This window comes from Panulirus ornatus, chromosome 9, assembly GCF_036320965.1.
Source record: "Panulirus ornatus isolate Po-2019 chromosome 9, ASM3632096v1, whole genome shotgun sequence".
NCBI classification, from domain to species: domain Eukaryota; kingdom Metazoa; phylum Arthropoda; class Malacostraca; order Decapoda; family Palinuridae; genus Panulirus; species Panulirus ornatus.
The window spans coordinates 4,443,815-4,463,764 of NC_092232.1; the positions used below are offsets into that span (position 1 = coordinate 4,443,815).

Sequence of the window (19,950 nt, forward strand, 5' to 3'; positions counted from 1 at the left end):
TGTGTGTGTGTGTGTGTGTGTGTGTGTGTTACATGAATCCTTCGTCACATGATGGAGTCAATCTGCTTACCCTCCTATATATAAACTTGTGATCCCTTACAACATGGGAATGCGTGAGGGAGGCCCCCCGACAGCGGCACGGGGGACCGGGTAGGTAATTGTGGGCAACGGAGTTCGATAACGAAGCTGCGCGTCTCGGGGAGAAAAAGAAAAAAAAGAAAAAAAAAACGCCACTTTGAACGAAATCTGACGCTGACGTTGTATTGAGGACGAAATCACCATATTTACTTCCCTCTCATATCATTCAATCGCTGTACACACACACACACACACACACACACACACACACACACACAATATCTGGTGTGATGATTAAATTTTTCACGCCATAGGTTCCACTCATGGAGTCGGGTCTTCATCATGGCCAAAGGCTCAAGTGAAACAGACATAAAAAAAGAATAAAAAAAGGGAAGAATCGGTCATGAGTTTCGTACGACATCATAAGGAAGAAATAATATCGCAAAGCCTTAGCGGTGTAAGGAAGGAAACAGACATTGTAACGCACCGTCCAACCTTTCATAAATACACCGACAACAGAGCGCACTAACACAATCATATTTCCGTGGTGATCAGCGAGACTACACGTAATAAAACACTCTGCATGTGGAAGGGGGGCGGGGGAATTAGCCACCTAGAAGTAACGTTCAAGTTGTAGACGACAAGCGAGGAGGAGTTGTGGCTTAGCGAGAAACCATGAGGATTACTTAAGGTTGAACTACGGTCACGTAACGCATATATATATATACAAAGTGGCTGAGAAAGTACGTCTGACAGACAGTTTAACGGACGATACATGGCAGAGACTGAGGATACATAGACGTGGGTCCACAAGACACAGAAGCCAGCGAGAACATGTTCAATTACGCTTCGTAAGGAGGGTTGTGGGGGAGTTGAGTAAAGAAAGGGTGGGGAGGTGGCGCTGGTGGTGATGAGAGATGGGTGACATAGGCTGAGGAATAAGTGTGGGAGAGGCTGAGATAAGATAGTAAAAAAAGGGAACTGGGAAAGTAAAGAGGGAGAGAGAGAGAGAGAGAGAGAGAGAGAGAGAGAGAGAGAGAGAGAGAGAGAGAGAGAGAGAGAGAGAGAGAAGAATATGAGGGGATGACGCTGATGGGAAAGTCCGCTGGGACAGAGCCCGCAAAGGAACACAGTCTGTTTAATCACACTGTTTCGCACACTCACACGCTCGGGCGGCGATGTCAATGGGTATCTAAGCTGGGATGCTGAAGAAACGAAGATCAATCCAGATGAATAAGGAGCGCAGTTCGGAGCGTAAGAAGATATAAAAGTCCATGGACAAGACAGATAACAGGGGACCTGATGATGGTCCGTGACGAGGTTATCTAAGGCCATAAAACTTCTGCGAAGACCCGACAGCACCGCAGAAGCCTGGGAGCAGACGGGCCACCCTCTCCCCCCCAGCCACCTCTCCCTCTGGCTCAACAGCCCTGTGACAGGGAGAGAGGGATGGGTCGAACGAAAGTATGATGATGATGATATGATGATGACGACACAGGTGGTAGAGCAGAGAGGGAGGAGGAAGGGGGCGCGAGGGCAAGAGCGGTCGATGATAGTACACTCCTGGAACTGACTGGCTGGTTGGCATGCCGCCTGCTACAGCCGGCCAGCTGCAGGGCTGGGCAGGGTGGTAGGGGGCTGTGAGGGACTGGTGAACCTGGCCACGACCATCCACAAGGTCAGAGCGCCAATGTCAGTGCCATGCCACCACTCCCCACCCCCAGGCGACACCCTCCGACACCAACGGTCATGCACCGGGCCAGACGCGGGTAAAGGGTGGGTGTTAAATACTTCGGACAAGACACGATACGAAAGACACTTGACATGATACAATAACTCGAAAGACGCCCCACCACAAAGATCCTCAGACGTGGATAAAGTAAAGGGATTCAAATCCACACCAAAAAAAAAAAAAAAACGTAAAGTAAAGGGATTAAAATCCACACACACACACACACAAAAAAAAAAAAAAATGGTATGAGTTACGGATAAAAGAGACGTTTATAGTTAAGAGTTCGACTCGTAAACACTCAGAACTTTTATCTCCAGACCACGCATGTGGCAACACATCATACGCAACACTCGACAAACTTTCAGAGCGTACAGAGCCACACAAACACAGCCACGAATATCACGCAAGTGACAGAGGCGCGAGTGGAAAGGGGCTTCCTTGTCCTCAGAGCCAAGCGATAAAGGAGATAAGCAAGCGAACGAAGAAAACGGAGGACACGAGACGGCTTATAAACATGAAGCGCAAGACGCTGGGGGAATTATAGGTCAGGGTGTCACGATTACACACACACACACACACACACACACACACACACACACAAGTATTGCCAACTCAGATGCGTTACCAGTAGTAGATTAGGAGAACAGACGTGACCTTCAGCTTGCGAGGGGGGGGGGGGCAGACTGAAGGGGGGAAGGGGGAGGGGACCTGGCGGCACCCCGAGCCACTGGCGGGATGCCGGAACAAAGTGGAGTGAGGGGTTGAGGTGGTGGCGCGGGGGGGAGGCCCGGGCGAGCGGAGCGGGTGGGGAGGGGAGTGTGAGGAGAAGGGTGGGTGGGTGGGTGGCGGTTCGAGTTTCCCCTCTGAACCAACCGTCACCCTGGGCCGGCCGCCCGGCCGGTTGGGCGGGCGAGTGAGTGACTGACGCTCGGGTGAGAGAGAGAGAGAGAGAGAGAGAGAGAGAGAGAGAGAGAGAGAGAGAGAGAGAGAGAGAGAGGAGGAAGAGGAGGATGTACGAACACCCCCCCCCCCCTACGGGCTACTACCGAAGAGGGTTACGACCCTGCCTCCTCCTCCTCCTCCTCCTCCTCCTGTAGCAGTAGCACCACCACCACTAGCACTCAGATGACGATAGGCTGGCGGTAAAATAATAAAATCAAACCCACTTACTAGTCTCCCTGTAGCATCCAAACCAACACTAAACAACACCACCAACACACATCGTCTATTCACTGTCATATAATTCATCAAAGACGTCCCGGGAGACGGCTGAGTCACACGGTCCTCGACGCACACACCAGATGAGGCAAACAGATTCAAAACGGCTCGAGCGAGGACGGTTGTGGGTTTAAATACCACACGGCTTTATAGCCGAGGCTTTGGTTGGGCTCGGCTCTTTTTGAACAGCTGAGCGATCGGGCGGGCATCGAGAACCCGGGCCGTTACACACACACACACACACACACACAGAGAGAGAGAGAGAGAGAGAGAGAGAGAGAGAGAGAGAGAGAGAGAGAGAGAGAGAGAGAGAGAGAGAGAGAGAGAAACTCAGGAACCCCCTAATGGCCGCCCTGGTTACTACTACATGTCAGTCCGCCTCTGTGTTTTTATACATACAATTCCGGGGGAGACCGAAGCGATCCCGAAGTCAGTGTGGTCTCTGGGTACGGGGAGGACGTGTGTGTGTGTGTGTGTGTGTGTGTAACCGAAGGTTCGGTAAGTCTCCAGCTGGACTCGCGAGGCCCAATGGAGCCACACAGTCAACCAGGTTTCAAACGTGACGCTTCGAGCACGAGGGTATACGATCCTCTTTATTTACCACGACATCCCTCTCGGTAGGTCGCTGTGGAACTTTGACCTGACCCTCACGACCCGGATCAGAAGCCTGGCCGTCATACATACGGGTCGCAGCGTCGTTCCTCGTGACCTAAGACGTGGTGACGTCAGATAACAGAAGGCTCATGACTATCTTACGAGGTTATCTTCCTACTGATAATACTAATGTACCTATTCTAATGGGGGTCCACAATCGTCCCGCGGAAAAGACAAAAAAAAAAATATAATTATCTTCATTACTGAAAGTAGAAATGAAATACATTACTCCCAGTAAAAACGAAAAATGAAAGAACATTATCCCAAGCTTTCGTCTATTTTCCAGGAGCTCTTGAGGGTCTGTGGTGAGGAAGATACAGTTAGATCATAAATCATCTTCACCCCCTCGCAGTGGAGCAACATTATGACAAACTGGCGAAAAGTTTCGAACAAAGCTCTGGCGAACTGGCCTCACCTCACACTGGTAGCCCTGCTTTCCTTGTATGGGAATATGTTGTGTAGCCGACAGTTGACACTGGCTGTCACTTGTCAAACTCCAACTTGCCCTATTTGGAGCTGAAATCATCGCTTGTTTCGAAATACATATTTTGTTTACGTTAGCTGAGAGGGCACGGGCAAATGAGGCCCCGATCAAGGCCATCCCATTAACGCTATAAGGTATTATACATATATATATATATATATATATATATATATATATATATATATATATATATATATATCCTAGCCTGAGCCAGGTAACCATTTCATCGACCAACCCCTAAGGGTGGATGAACAGCAGGGTTGACTGTGGGTCGCTTGCCACAAACAGGATTCGAACCTATGCCCTGCTCGACCCCGGGCCGGCCCGTGAATGCGCTTTACGGTCAGGAATGTTATAGCCGCTACACCACGCGAGGTCCATAAGTGATCCATGTGATTCGAATGCTTCGTAAAAACAACACTAAAATAAGGGTTACCAACGCCCCTCACCAACCCTGTTACAGACAATAGGAGAGGCAGTAGCGTTCAGTTTGAAACCCATCGTCGGAGGCAGCAGCGTTCTGATTGAAACCCACTGTCGGAGAGGCAGCAGCGTTCAGTTTGAAACGCATCGTCGGAGAGGAAGCAGCGTTCAGTTTGAAACCCATCGCAGGAGAGGCAGCAGCGTTCAGTTTGAAACCCATCGTAGGAGAGGCAGCAGCGTTCAGTTTGAAACCCATCGTAGGAGAGGCAGCAGCGTTCAGTTTGAAACCCATCGTAGGAGAGGCAGCAGCGTTCAGTTTGAAACCCATCGTAGGAGGCAGTAGCGTTGTTTGAAACCCATCGTCGGAGAGGAAGCAGCGTTCAGTTTGAAACCCATCGCAGGAGAGGCAGCAGCGTTGTTTGAAACCCATCGTAGGAGAGGCAGCAGCGTTCAGTTTGAAACCCATCGTAGGAGAGGCAGCAGCGTTCAGTTTGAAACCCATCGTAGGAGAGGCAGCAGCGTTCAGTTTGAAACCCATCGTAGGAGAGGCTGCAGCGTTCAGTTTGAAACCCATCACAGAAAAGGCAGTAGCGTTCAGTTTGAAACCCACCGCACCCAAGGATAAAGGTAATTTATCCTCTAACTGTACCGTATGGAGGAGGGACCAACTGCCTTGTCCTTCATAACCGAGCTACCCCCTGCAACCACCTCCACCTCCCTCCCAACCTCCGACCTCCACCACCACACACACACACACACGTATTCTCCTCCCGCACCTGACCTTAACTGCCCGTTAACTCAACAGCCTCGTTAAGACGGCGGACCAACCCTCCCCAACCCCCGCACCAAGTCCTTCGCCGGGTTATCAGGTTACGAGAGGTTGGCGACGTGAACACCCTCCAGGAGTACATTGCTCCCCCGCCTGCGCCAGGAGGAGGGTGGCGGGGCGCGGCGCGCCGGCATGATCCCGGGCGGTCGCCACGCCTGCTATCGATGCGGATTTTACAACACGCCGGGATATAACATTAGTTTTACAACACAATATATAACATTAATTTTACAACACGACGGGATATAACATTAATTTCACCACAGCTTACACGCGTGCTTTCGGGCAGTAATTATCACGAAGACCTACGTGAGCATGACACACACACACACACACACACACACACACACACGCGCGCGCGCGCGCGCGGGCACGCAAGACGCTGACCTATCATACGAAAACGAATCGAACACGGAACTGAAGTCTTTTATTATCATTTTTTTTTTTTACACAATACAAGATCATCGGGTCATCACCGTGCGATATAATTCGGAGCTTTCACGACCAACTCCACGCGCAGTCATCCTCACAACAACTTTTGATCAAATTCGTTCGTTATACCTCCCCTCTTTCTCTATGCTACCGGGAGGGGAGGGAGGGAGGGAAGGGAGGGGAGGGGCGGAGGGAGGGGAGGGGGGTGGAAGGGGAGGGGAGGGGAGTACCGTCAACCAACCAAACTGCCACTCACCTGCTTGCGGTGGGGAGAGGAGGAGGGGGTTTGGTGGCTGATGCGTCAACTTACATACATTCCTCCGTGCGTGGTCTTGACGTAAGGCAGCCTAGGCTAACGCATTCGGCTGATGGCACTTCCAAAACCAGTGTTCTAAGAGTCAGAAATTATGTGGAATGAGACTGGCAGGCTACCTGTAAGGCAAAAACTTTTGAGACTAAATATCCCAGAGACTAAATATCTCATGAACAGCTTCCAAAGAAAAATATTCTTACCCACGAACGATCTATAAAGGCTGTTGCAACTTAAGGGCAGCGCCACTTCCAGTAGCAGGGGAAAGGAGACTCCTTTAGAGTGATAATAGTGATGATAGCCTCGCCAAAGGTAAGTTTCCACATGCGTGCGACATTGAGCATGCGGAGTCCGGTAACACCTCTCTCTCTCTCTCTCTCTCTCTCTCTCTCTCTCTCTCTCTCTCTCTCTCTCTCTCTATCTATCTATCTATCTATCTATCTATATATCTATCTATCTATCTGTGTGTGTGTGCAAGCGCGCGCGCGCGCGCGCGTGTGTGTGTGTGTGTGTGTGTGTGTGTGTGTGTGTGTGTGTGTGTGCGCGCGCGCGCGCGTGTGTGTGTGGAGAGAGAGAGAGAGAGAGAGAGAGAGAGAGAGAGAGAGAGAGAGAGGAAAAAGTCTACTTTCGGATCGTAAAACTCATGACCCAGAACTATCGCTCGTGCACGTCTAACTTTACGTCAACTGACCTAATTCAGCGAGAAATTCAAAATACCATCACACCACAGTTGTCCTATGGATGGGGGCACGACGCGTCGTTCTAAGCGAAATAATCTGACACTTTTAAATCTGTCTGGTGGCATCCCCCTCCCTTCAATTCTCTTCTTACCATGAACAAACGCTGCTCGTGTACCACTCTGGCACGGCACCAAGCTGGTACTGTACCACGCGAGTACAATGCAATACGTGTGGAGGCTGTACCCTGAGCACGACACTCCGAGCTAAACCCAGGCCCACTTAGCGCCACAAGAAAAGGCGCATCACCCAGGAAAGAAAATCAAACCCTTCAAATCAAGCATTATTCCTTATCTTCTGTTGTTTCAAGAAGGGAGCCATCTCACCCCTCGATGAAGAGCCAGATGCTCCACAATAATGGTCATTATACAGTGAACCACCCAGGATCCACGGTTGTGTGTAACTGATAATCCCGATCATCCTGGAGGAAAAAATAAATTGGCCGTTAAAACTGCTGCACCCTCTTCCAACTCCCACCCCCCCCCCAAAAAAAAAAAAAAATCGGGGATATTTAACTCCCTCCCACCGTGTGCCTGGCAGTCAAACTCGCACCATTAGCCAGGGTCAAGGCAAACTCCCCGTGTACATATATATATATATATATATATATATATATATATATATATATATATATATATATATATTTTTTTTTTTTTTTTTTTTTGCTTTGTCGCTGTCTCCCGCGTTTGCGAGGTAGCGCAAGGAAACAGACGAAGGAAATGGCCCAACCCACCCCCATACCCATGTATATACATTCGTCCACACACGCAAATATACATACCTACACAGCTTTCCATGGTTTACCCCAGACGCTTCACCTGCCCTGATTCAATCCACTGACAGCACGTCAACCCCGGTATACCACATCGCTCCAATTCATTTATTCCTTGCCCTCCTTTCACCCTCCTGCATGTTCAGGCCCCGATCACACAAAATCTTTTTCACTCCATCTTTCCACCTCCAATTTGGTCTCCCTCTTCTCCTCGTTCCCTCCACCTCCGACACATATATCCTCTTGGTCAATCTTTCCTCACTCATTCTCTCCATGTGCCCAAACCATTTCAAAACACCCTCTTCTGCTCTCTCAACCACGCTCTTTTTATTTCCACACATCTCTCTTACCCTTACGTTACTTACTCGATCAAACCACCTCACACCACACATTGTCCTCAAACATCTCATTTCCAGCACATCCATCCTCCTGCGCACCACTCCTATCCATAGCCCACGCCTCGCAACCATACAACATTGTTGGAACCACTATTCCTTCAAACATACCCATTTTTGCTTTCCGAGATAATGTTCTCGACTTCCACACATTCTTCAAGGCTCCCAGAATTTTCGCCCCCTCCCCCATCCTATGATCCACTTCCGCTTCCATGGTTCCATCCGCTGCCAGATCCACTCCAAGATATCTAAAACACTTTACTTCCTCCAGTTTTTCTCCATTCAAACTCACCTCCCAATTGACTTGACCCTCAACCCTACTCTACCTAATAACCTTGCTCTTATTCACATTTACTCTTAACTTTCTTCTTTCACACACTTTACCAAACTCAGTCACCAGCTTCTGCAGTTTCTCACATGAATCAGCCACCAGCGTTGTATCATCAGCGAACAACAACTGACTCACTTCCCAAGCTCTCTCATCCCCAACAGACTTCATACTTGCCCCTCTTTCTAAAACTCTTGCATTTACCTCCCTAACAACCCCATCCATAAACAAATTAAACAACCATGGAGACATCACACACCCCTGCCGCAAACCTACATTCACTGAGAACCAATCACTTTCCTCTCTTCCTACACGTACACATGCCTTACATCCTCGATAAAAACTTTTCACTGCTTCTAACAACTTGCCTCCCACACCATATATTCTTAATACCTGCCACAGGGCATCTCTATCAACTCTATCATATGCCTTCTCCAGATCCATGAATGCTACATACAAATCCATTTGCTTTTCTAAGTATTTCTCACATACATTCTTCAAAGCAAACACCTGATCCACACATCCTCTACCACTTCTGAAACCACACTGCTCTTCCCCAATCTGATGCTCTGTACATGCCTTCACCCTCATATATTCTTATGAGTCCACGGGGAAAATGAAACACGATAAGTTCCCAAGTGCACTTTCGTGTAATCATCACATCATCAGGGGAGACACAAGAGAGAAATATAAGTCAGCTGATATACATCCCCGTCTAAAAACATGTACCATGACTGTATATCATTCTATGTCCCCATGGTGGAACTGGGAGATCGATGTAAGCTATAGTGTTTACCGTACTTATAACAAAAGCGTGGCCTATATAGAGTATTCCACCATTCGGTAAGATTCATCCATCATTTGTGTGCCCGATGATCATTCTGTTATCGACCGCCAGCAGCCTCATATCACCATGACCTTCGTTTCACGGATGGACTGGGAATACGACTGCTTATCTCCTTATCTTTCTTGGCTTAGTGTATTGCGAACCATTCCACCCCGAGACGTCCACCTTACTTGTAACTCTTACGATGTAATAACGAATGTGCTATGTGCATCTTTATCTTCTTTCAGTTGTACTCAATCTATGTGCATCTTTATCTTCTTTCAGTTGTACTCAATCTACGGTCGACTCTGTCCAAAGTACTTCGCGTAAACTGCTCTGGCATTATAAATTCTGATCTCAGTTCGACTAAACACATGATGGAACACAGAAAACAATGTCCAATTTCGGTCGCCGTCTTTGAAAAACAAAACTGTATTAAATACAGCGGCGAGCTTCTGGAGAATTCCGAATCAGAAGAATGATGATGACATCAACCTATGTAGCACAGGAATAAGAACAAGTGACCCAAAATGTGTTCAAAATTATCACTCTCCCACAACCTTAATCTGCTTAACTCAACCCGCGGTAATGGAGACAAACTGGTCATATGACGAAGTTCCATCTCTTTTATAGACCTGTTCACATATGGAACTACTTGCCAAGAGGATCTGTAAAAGCAACGCCGCATATAAATACGTTTAAAAATAGACCTGACGAATGATCCCCCAATTCAAGTCCACGACAGACATTGTTGACGCTCCAGTACGCAAAAGAGCTTAAGAGACATTTCTTAAAGTCCATTCGCTTCCTTAAACTCTCTCCCTACTAAGCTCTGTGTTTCAGATCTCTAAGACTATCAAAAACAGCCTCGGGAAAAAGAAAAAAAAAAAAGCTCAATGAGCTTTTGCAGTTTGTATTCCCTGGCATGCACTTCACGGCGGAGTGGAGCCGGGTCTCGCCGCAAGAACGAAGAACGATGAGAAAACACGCCGTCACCTCTGAGCAAAAGGTTCAGTAACCAAAAACTTGTCCCCATGTCCCCCACCTTTCCGCTCGCCATGGCGACATCCCAGCGAGCGACTGAAGCGCAACGCGCCTCTACATCAAGGTAGCGAACACACACCTCACAGAACAGGATGGTTGGAACCTCCACACGGTAGACGAGGACTTCTAAAAAGAACCAGTCAACATCCGACGATGAAATATGAGGATTTACCTTTCGTGTTAAGTAAGCTCGTCAGAATTTCAATGCGTTTCGATCCACCCTGATCCCGTTTTACAATCGCTAACGACATATACGTGACCTTTTAAAATGTCACAACATTTTCCTTTTTTCTCTCTTCCATTCGCATACATTACGACGTCAGCGATGATCGCGCCTCTGAACTTTCCGAACAGAAGCACTTGGAATCGTTCGTCAAATGAGACTACAAGTGTGGCTCTTACTGTTCAGCTGCAGCACGAACATATCAGATTCACCGCAAAAGCGGGTCATTCTACTTTCAATAAGACCTGGCAAGCCATTACTGACAGTAAAAACACCAGTCCAGTCTCAGCCCAGCACCTCTTGCACACAACCACGGAGTCGCTGGTCTAGGTAGTGTCTATGTTGTAAAAACCTATGGAACTGGATGTCCAATCAATTTCAAATGTAGTTTGATAAACATGGCGAATGCTTCAGAACTGGGCAAAATGTAACCTTCATTACAGTATCAAATATAACAATAACAACAAAACTGCATCAAAAGCAAGTGACTAAAATAAAGTTTTGGACTTTAATGCACATCTATCAAAGCGAAACGAACACCATCCTGCTTTTAGGAGCTACCTTACGTACGGATCTTATCAAAACGAAATCTATGCAATAATCAAGAGGATTACATATACAGTCTCCGTGACAATCTAATTCTGGGCAGAACAGATTGGTATGTACACGACTCACAACCTCTTCTTTACCAAGACAATACACCTGCCTATCTAACATTGATATACCTACACCAGTTCCCTTCCCCATTTTCGAAGCCTAGTCCGTTTTCTGAGCGCGGAGGGTACTTATCTACAACACCTGTTATATCTGTCCTTATTAAGTTATACGACTATTTTCATGTTTTTCGCTCTTACAAAGTATCTGACATCACTTCAAAGGCTTATAGTAAAGGCAGACTTCCACGATTCACAAATAGAAATCAAATAAGCACTTAAATAAAAACACATTACACTTTCAAAAGCTATTCATTGAAATGAGAGGCTCTACGTAAGTTAAGAGGCGTTACAAATTTAAAGCTCAAAGAGCCGAGAATTCTACAGATGCTAGTACCAGTCTTGCAAAAGCCAATCATTTCGACCAAGAACTTTCAGCCTGATTGCATTATGACTAGACTAGCCTTTTAAGGCTCTTAAGACCCATCTGATACATTGGGTTTAACGCCAACAATCCATGAGGAAGGGTGGTTAATAATAGCCCTGCCACCACAACTGAATTAGGAACGAGGCATACATATATACATCAATAATTTGATAGATTCAACTTCATCGACACATCTGCTGAATTAGGAACGAGGCATACATACATATATACATCAACTAATTTGATAGATTCAGCTCCGTCGACACATCTAAGGATGCATTTCTCTTTGACTCATTCGTTTAAGATACCATAACCAGAGACTCGTAATCAGTTATTTGCAATAAAAATAATACGGCAGAGTTCCATGACCAACTTGACGCAGTACGTAAACAAGCACAGGAAGCCTCGTCACTGCAGTGAGTGGCCGACTGCCCCGCTCCCCCGGTTCACCTCCCTTGTGTCAATACTGGGGCCGGGCCCGCACCCGCCAGTTCTCACGTTCCTGTGTGGACACACTCTTCTAAACCTGCTGACACCGATAACCTCGTAAGTCGAACCATATCGAAGTCCGAAAAAAAAAGGTAAATACATATACCAAATGATAGTTTCTAATTCCTCCTCGGCGATAGATCCCACTCCAAATATCTTCATCCCTTCAACTTCTACAAGAGACGATTTCTCTTGTAGAAACACAAGCACACAGCAACAGACACCCACTGTACTTAGAGGGGTGGGCGGATTAATCTGACATTTCACAGCCCCGACCTTTCGAAAATGGGTTTTTGCCTAAATGACAGACAGATTAAGCGCATGCAGCTGTAAAAGCTTTATCTGTGGTGAACCTTAATGGAATCACAAACATTTCAACGCAAACGGAACAAATAACAAATCTTTTTATTGTAAAAGACAATGGAAAATATCAACTGCTCGCGTTCTTTTATGTCATGCAAAATCTGGTTTGGCTTAATGTATAAGTGTTTTCAAATGAGCAAAGTACCGATTATTCTCTTTATTTTTTTCTGTACACTACAATATGCGGTTGAAATCGCACGCTTTAAAAAAAAATGAATCCAAATTAATGGAGAAAATTAAAACCAAAAGGCACACAAAACATAAACAGGATCTCACTCGACCGAAAATGGTCACCCGCAGTGCGTCTCTGCCTTCCATCCTTTACGTCACAACACTGAGGATAATGTTAAATACGGTCGACCGCTCAACGGACGGGGATCACCTTCTCTCTCAATGTGCACTCTTGATCTCTGACCTAATTTCGAAACTATTCTCCAAACTAGGTAGCTGTATCCCTGAACCAGTTACACTAAGGAGTTCTACACAAAATTTAGTGATCCCTAAAGTTGTTTTCTACACTCTGATGACCGGACAAATAAACAAGAGAAGAAACTTGCCCCTCAAACCACAAGTCTGCGGGAAATAACAGTCATTCACGTAGCCTGACATTAAAATATGATTTTCTACGCAATCCCATATAATCACGAACATCTAAATTCGTAGTTCCGTAGTACAAAAGGGTGTTATACAGGCACCTTTTATGTTATGGTCATGCACTTTACTCCCACCATGTGGCTGTTTGCAAATAACACACAGGTGCCCCACATCGCAGCCCACCGATTTTGTTCACACATTACAAAGGTGTTTCGGACAGTGAAGCATATTTAGGTGCACAATATATACTCAGTACATAAGTACGGCCACAATCATCCTTCCATTGTTCAATTTCTAATCCAATAAATTATTACTGCAAAGGTCAGGTTACACGGTCAAATATCGCTTTCAGGAGCTGATCAAATATCTTCACAAACCCAGACTATAATATCTTCATGACGACCGAGTATTAGATAAAAGATTCAATGTTTCATGAACTGAGTTATGATCTCGGATACAATAGGCATGGTAACGAGCACTCAGCTCCTAATTTCGAAGGGGGTGGAAGAATCAAATAGGTGTATAAAGGTTCCAAAGAAGATAAAGAAATGAATATTCTGATGTACATGTTACAGGGTCTACCGCAGGAGGGGAGTTGCCAAGCCAACCGGGGGCTACTTTTTGCAATGAACCCCAAACTGTAATTTACGGCTGTGCTGCACGATGGCCAAGATACAACAACGCCAGAGAAATTCAAGATCTGTCAAGATATGGTCGAGTGTTTGCCAACTTAAGAACACAAGTCGCCGAGTATCACTGAATTAAACGAAATCACAACATTGATATACCGTGCACGCTTCGAACTGGGACTCCGAGCAAGATTGCTTTAACAAGCGGCTAAGGTATAATGAGGCTGCTCCAAAGAGTGAAGGACCTCGAGTCAGACTAAAGATAAAAAATAGAAAAAAAAAATTACAGGATAAACTTAAATGACGAACACAGGATCCAATGGATGCCGAATGCACGCAGTCAAGGTCAACAGTTACAAACTCCTAGGCTTCCTCCTCCGCTCTATCTGAACCAACCAAGCAAGTAACAGCGTTCATAACTCCTCAGCTTCTCCCGCTCTATCTGAAGCAACCAGGCAAGTAATAGTGGTCATGTACGTGTTGAGGTGAGACTGTTACTGGCTGACGATTTTCCTGAACAATACCCAGAGAGGTGATGGCAGCCCCAAAGGCATTTTACTGCAAGTTAACAAGCCTAGGAGTTCCAACCTCTTTACCAACTTCGGAATCACATAAGCAAACCAACTTAGATCTACCTTAATTAAAACCGTGGATAACCTAGCCAGGGATATTTACACTGATGGCCTATCCTTCATGCTATTCACTGCTCAGGCCTACATATGTAGGGCTCTTGCCTTGGCCTTTTCTGTTCTTTGCTTGCCACCGCCATCAGGTAGGTGGTGCTCAAACGCTGCAAAAGTATTCAGCTCACTGCAAGTGCCAAGTTCTCCGAGGGAGGATTTTAAATTCCCTTTGGTAATGTGGAGTAGGGATTCATCTTCCGTTATGAATTTTGCGCCCGAATACCTGAAACCTGAGAAGTCAAAACTCCTTTGATCTAGAATCGGGTTAAAATTGCTACTCTTACTTTCTCGGCTTAAGTGAATGTTCGGGCCAGACTTAATAACTGTGCCATACACGTATCACATACCTAACCTTTCCCTAAGGGTTGTCTTTACTTTACCATGTTATAATTTTTCCTCTGTTACCAGGTTTTTAGTTCATCGATCGGGCCTCAGCTTGTCTGAATATTTTGACAATTTTGACAAAAAAAATCCATAAGCACTTCCCCCAAAGATGTTTTTGAGGCAAATCAATGATTTCGCGAGATCCCCAATACTAAACAATTTCCTTTAAAACTTTTCAAAGAACTTACCCAAATGCAAAACAGTAATGAAACATGAATATAGAATTCACAAGTCAGTCCCCCTCGTCATAACAGCCTAACTATTCGACTCGATTGAGTGGTTTTGGTCAAGTCGTTCTAAAAAAAAAAAAAAAGCACTGGAAGTAAATCAATAAAGTTGAGGTTCTAGTGCCTCTCCTGGTCTAGCACAACAGCAGAACACGGACTGCATAGGAAATTCACGCAAAAATCAACTGTCTTAAAAATACATTAGTATATCAAAGGCGTCCGCTTACCAGTAAAAAATAATGACCAATACCAATCAGGCTTTTATCATACAAAATACCGTTACTCTCCCTAAATTAGCATAAAGCTTTAAGGAGACAAATTACTTTGGGGCATGAAAGTAAATTGGCTTTCACTTCTTTACAAGATATCATCAGTTTACTGAAACATCATACGTTCGGGGGTAAGAATAATAAATAAATAGAAAGGAAAGCGCTAAAACTCCACGGACAAAAAACCGTGACATCATAAGCTGTCGACATACGGAAGAGCGCCATGAGTTACTTATTAACAAGCACTTTACCCTGCTGTCGCAATGAATGAAATGCAAAACAGCGACAGAGCCACTGAAATCTGGAGGTATAACGCAGTATAACCCGGCCTCGGGGACTGTGAGCCAGCATATACGGCCAATGTTTACCCAATCTTATCCCAGGAAAGCTTCTAAAATACACAAACCCACTCTCGTTGAGAACACCTTCATCGCCAGAGGTAAATGCCATACATAAACATACCCTAACTACGATGACTGATTCCGCGCTAAAGTGGCAAAAGATGCCTAGACCATTAAGCACATGATTCAACCGTCATTATCTTGTGGCCGAGAATTACACGCTGGTAGAATTCGTTAAGTCTTAGCACCTACTATAGTCCATAACAAACCAAAAATCCTAATACAGTCATCACAAATGACTCTTGAGAGTGAAGCACGTTCTTCATTCGCTGCTTCAGTGAGATGTTCGAAACACTCTTCGAGCCCCGTCTGTCATGTTAGCACAATATTAACTTCAAATTCTAATATCTTCAAAAGGACATACAGACGCGTAACAGCGGAGGCCAGCCCTGGAAGAGGTTCAAACTTACCTGTGCGATACTCAGGTTATATCCTCTGCACTCGGTCAGTTCCAAGTGTCTCTCACACACGGATAGTTTATAGTGATCGGGTGGATATGAGCAACTGTTCAAAATAATCTATTTCACTTCACTAGAGTTAGAAGACAATACTGCCATGAGGCGACTGACGATTCAAACTCCACAGCAGCTGTTTGAATGATACCAAAGTGTTCTACTGGGTTTTACTGTAACTTAGAGCAGTGTGGGTGCAGAACTGATTGGTAATCAGATTCCTTTGCGTTTTGGATGACATGTTCATACTAACATAACCATTTCCATGAAATGTAAAGCGTACGTCCATTATACTACAGAAATAGTAGATAGGAACTTTAATCGTACGTCTGGCCAGGAGTAAAACAGTCTGTTGTCAGTGTTGTCATTCATTGATCCACAACGTACACTATAATGCATCCTTGGAATTAAACTGACAAAACAATATGTAATAGAGCGTATGTATAAGGACACAAAAAATTACTCCACAATCTCATATTCATTCATTTCTACCAATATTGACAAGGAAACACGAAAGCCGGTTTCACTGAGCTCTCCAACAGTAAGAAAACTACCCCCCTCTCCGTGTAATACCAACCCCCAACAAACCTCAACCAATGGGAGGACCGCAGTCTGGTGTTGCATTATGCCTGGAAATAAATTGCTAGTCCGTGGCTTAACCAATAGAGCCGGGGTAAATAGATGATTCCAAAACATTTACACCACTAAGACTTCATGTTTTACAATTTATTACACTGGTGGAGGTTAGGGCCTGCGATCCCAATATTGGAAAAAAAATGTTTTACACACAAGTTGAATGTGGCCTCGTTTATGTATTAAAAAAAAATGCTTTTTTGTGTACGGAAAATTTGGAGCGTGAGAGGAAATTAGATATCGAAATAAGCGATTGGGTATACCAGAAAATTTTACGGAACAATTACTTCGGTGGGTGAGGGAGACGGTGAAAGATATATTGGATTTCTATTTTATAAATTGGGATGTCTGTTCGACGTTGCAGTTGATTATGCGTTTGAGGGGAACAGAGCAGCTGATTCTACTGAGGAAGGAACGGTGCAGCTGATCATACGACGGAAGAAACGGAAGTTTTGATGAGCCACTTAAGGATGTAATTAAATACAGACGTTTAAGTTTTAGGTCGTACAACTTCTAGAGCGAAAATTAAAAATAGCTGTGTGTGCATGCACTGTGCATTATCAAGGAGAAAGTTAACACTGCACTCTACAGATAAATTCAAATAAAGTTAAGCTCTGCTCATTACGAAGAACGACATGAATGAATGAATATTATACAACGTAAAAGAAATAGATTATGGAGTTCCATGACAAAATGAAACATGAAGATAATACCTAGGATGTGTGTTTTAAGTGTTTAAATACACTTTGTACTGGACGTTCTGGGAAGGCTCAAACCATCTTTACGGCTAATCAAATGTGATCAATAAGACAATCGACAAAGGATTTTCTTTTGAGCTTCACACCAACTAGAGAACTTCAACTGACAGGGTTTCTTTTTTCCGTTAGCCAACAGGTGCGTTGTCTGAGCAGTGTGACGCCAACAACGGAGCACAACATCCGACACAAAGGGAGACGCAGCGTGACGTGCCTTACTTAACCCACACCAAATCCGACTCCCTCAAGACTCAACCTCGCTACCGCTAAACGCAATTCGAAACCTCCCTGATCTCACACCAGGACTTCGTGAATACCATCCCAAGTTCTTGGCAAACGAGAGAGGTGTTCATCGAAGCACAGGTTCCAAAAAAGAAAAAAAATCTTCCCGGAGCAAGAATATAAAATCAATCTGCTTCATTGTGAAAGAATGTAAAGAATAATGTGCGTTATACAAGATCTATGAAGGGGGAAGGTTAGCAATTAAGTATTCTATCCTTAGGAGGTACAGGACTACAATCCGTGATGAGAAAGTCATGAGGATGAGTTGAGAACCTGGAGAAGTAATCTGGAAAGTTCAATATTCGAGGGAACTTGAGCGATATATTTTTTTTTTAAACGTTTTGGAACGGGAGGAAGTAACGGAAAATTCATTTATTTTTTTCTTTTAAAGGGGAAACAAATGAAGTAATGAGGATGTCAGATGACTAATTTATAAGATACAGTTTCTGGAAAGAAGAACTCATCCAGGAAAATGGTGATTAACTCACTAGATCTGAAGGTGAAAAAAATGAAAGGTTCGTGAATGAAAGACTCGTGAATAAGCTTTCAATGAAAACAAATGAGGTTCTCAGGAAGAAAAACTGGGCTCTGCAACGGGGCATTATCGTGGAAGGCGGCAAATGTATGCAGGATGGAGATTTGTGTGTGGAGGGGGGGCGAAAGTTTATTAAGATAAGGGAGGATTGGGAGAGCTTTCGCAGAGGAGGGAGGGATGAAGGAAGTGAGGAGCGAAGAGCTTTCTTGAAAAATCTGATTGGGGGGGGAGACCCGATGTGTGTTACTGTCTCTGTGGAGTTAAAGATTAGGAAAGTAATATGGGTAAGATTAGGTAAGTAATATGGGTAAGATTAGGAAAGTAATATGGGTAGGATTAGGATATTATTGTCGCTCAAGCAGCCTGAAGAAGAGTGGCTTTACTTCCTTGAGTTCTTTAGAATAAGGATATTCATAGGTAGAGGTGGGTCTTCGTATAGTGTTGAAGGGGATGTCCTTCTAATAATGTTTTCAGGAATGACGAAGTCACGAAGCTCTTTAAATCAATGACAGAAACAGAGATGAGGGTATTTCACTAGCCTTCAGAACAGGGTTTAGGATGTAAATTGACTTTTGAAATGTCGTAACTCTGATTTGGAATCGAGGAGGCAGTTGGTGAGAACATGAATCGCTAGTCTTTATTCTTACAGGACTCATGTCTAACGATCAAAAACAGCCATCATCAACCATGACCTGCGTGGCAAGTAGAGAAGGTCCATTATAACCCATGACCTGTGTCTTGCGACCAGAGAACAGCCTTTACGAGCCATGGCCTGTAAGATCGCCAGAGAAGTTCCGTAACCAGCCACTATCTTTCGTCAAACGACCAGAAAACCGCCATCCATTACCCATGACCTCTTCTCTGATGACCATCCACGTGCCCTTAATAGCCATGACCTGTAGTCTGACGACCAGGGGACATACATTACTAGCTGTGACCTCTAGTCTGACCCAGCCTAGAAAAAAAAAATGGCCAAACGTTAGAAATAACTCACCTTTTGCTGTCTTAATCTCACCGTGGCTCTGAGATATACTCCTGGATGAGAGGGAAATATCCACAACATACATTCCCGGATTAGTGTCAATACCGACGAATATTTCCTCATCAAAAGTTTGTAATATTTCTCCTTAGTAACCAACACAAGTACATTAAGTCAAAGCATCGGCAATTCCTTAAATTTTGATATGTAATATGTGTGTCGGATCATTACATGACACGTATCTTTTTTTATTTGGCATGCGTGTCACCAGACCTGGAGATGGAAGGCTCCTGAAGGAGGTCCAAGGAGGAGAGGGTGCGGGGGTGTGATGGGCTCAGTATAGAGTGAGCTTTGAAGGGCGGGCGGATAGCGTGCATGTACCGGGGAGGAGCTACCCAAGGACAAAACATAATGATCCGTCTTTAGCCCAGATGGAAAAGTTATGATTTATACGTAATATGCTTCTGCCAAGCGCAGGTAGAGGAAGACGTCTCTGCGTACGCACTGCGCGCACGTCCTTCGATACGCACCTGCACGTACGTTGTACTTATCCACGCAATAACGTACAGTACAGATGTAGATACTGAGACATGAACCTATACCGTCATAGCTGCACACTTGCAGTAGCCTACATAGTAATGTAGGCTACACAATACCTGTTTGGGCGCTTGTCTTGCCCCGCAGTGTTGGGTCTTCTCCTTCCCTCTTTT

The 19,950-nt window shown here is 45.0% G+C and overlaps 1 protein-coding gene across 2 annotated transcripts in view; it reads right to left on the reverse strand.

Annotated features, from left to right (window-relative positions):
- corn (microtubule-binding protein cornetto) overlaps positions 1 to 16,182 on the reverse strand; it is a 313,717-nt gene extending 297,535 nt beyond the window's left edge. For both annotated transcript variants that reach the window (XM_071664554.1, XM_071664548.1), the window contains exon 1: positions 16,015 to 16,182. The gene's annotated coding sequence lies outside the window, so the exon portion shown is untranslated. The remainder of the gene's footprint in view (positions 1 to 16,014) is intronic.
- Positions 16,183 to 19,950: the final 3,768 nt, after the last annotated feature.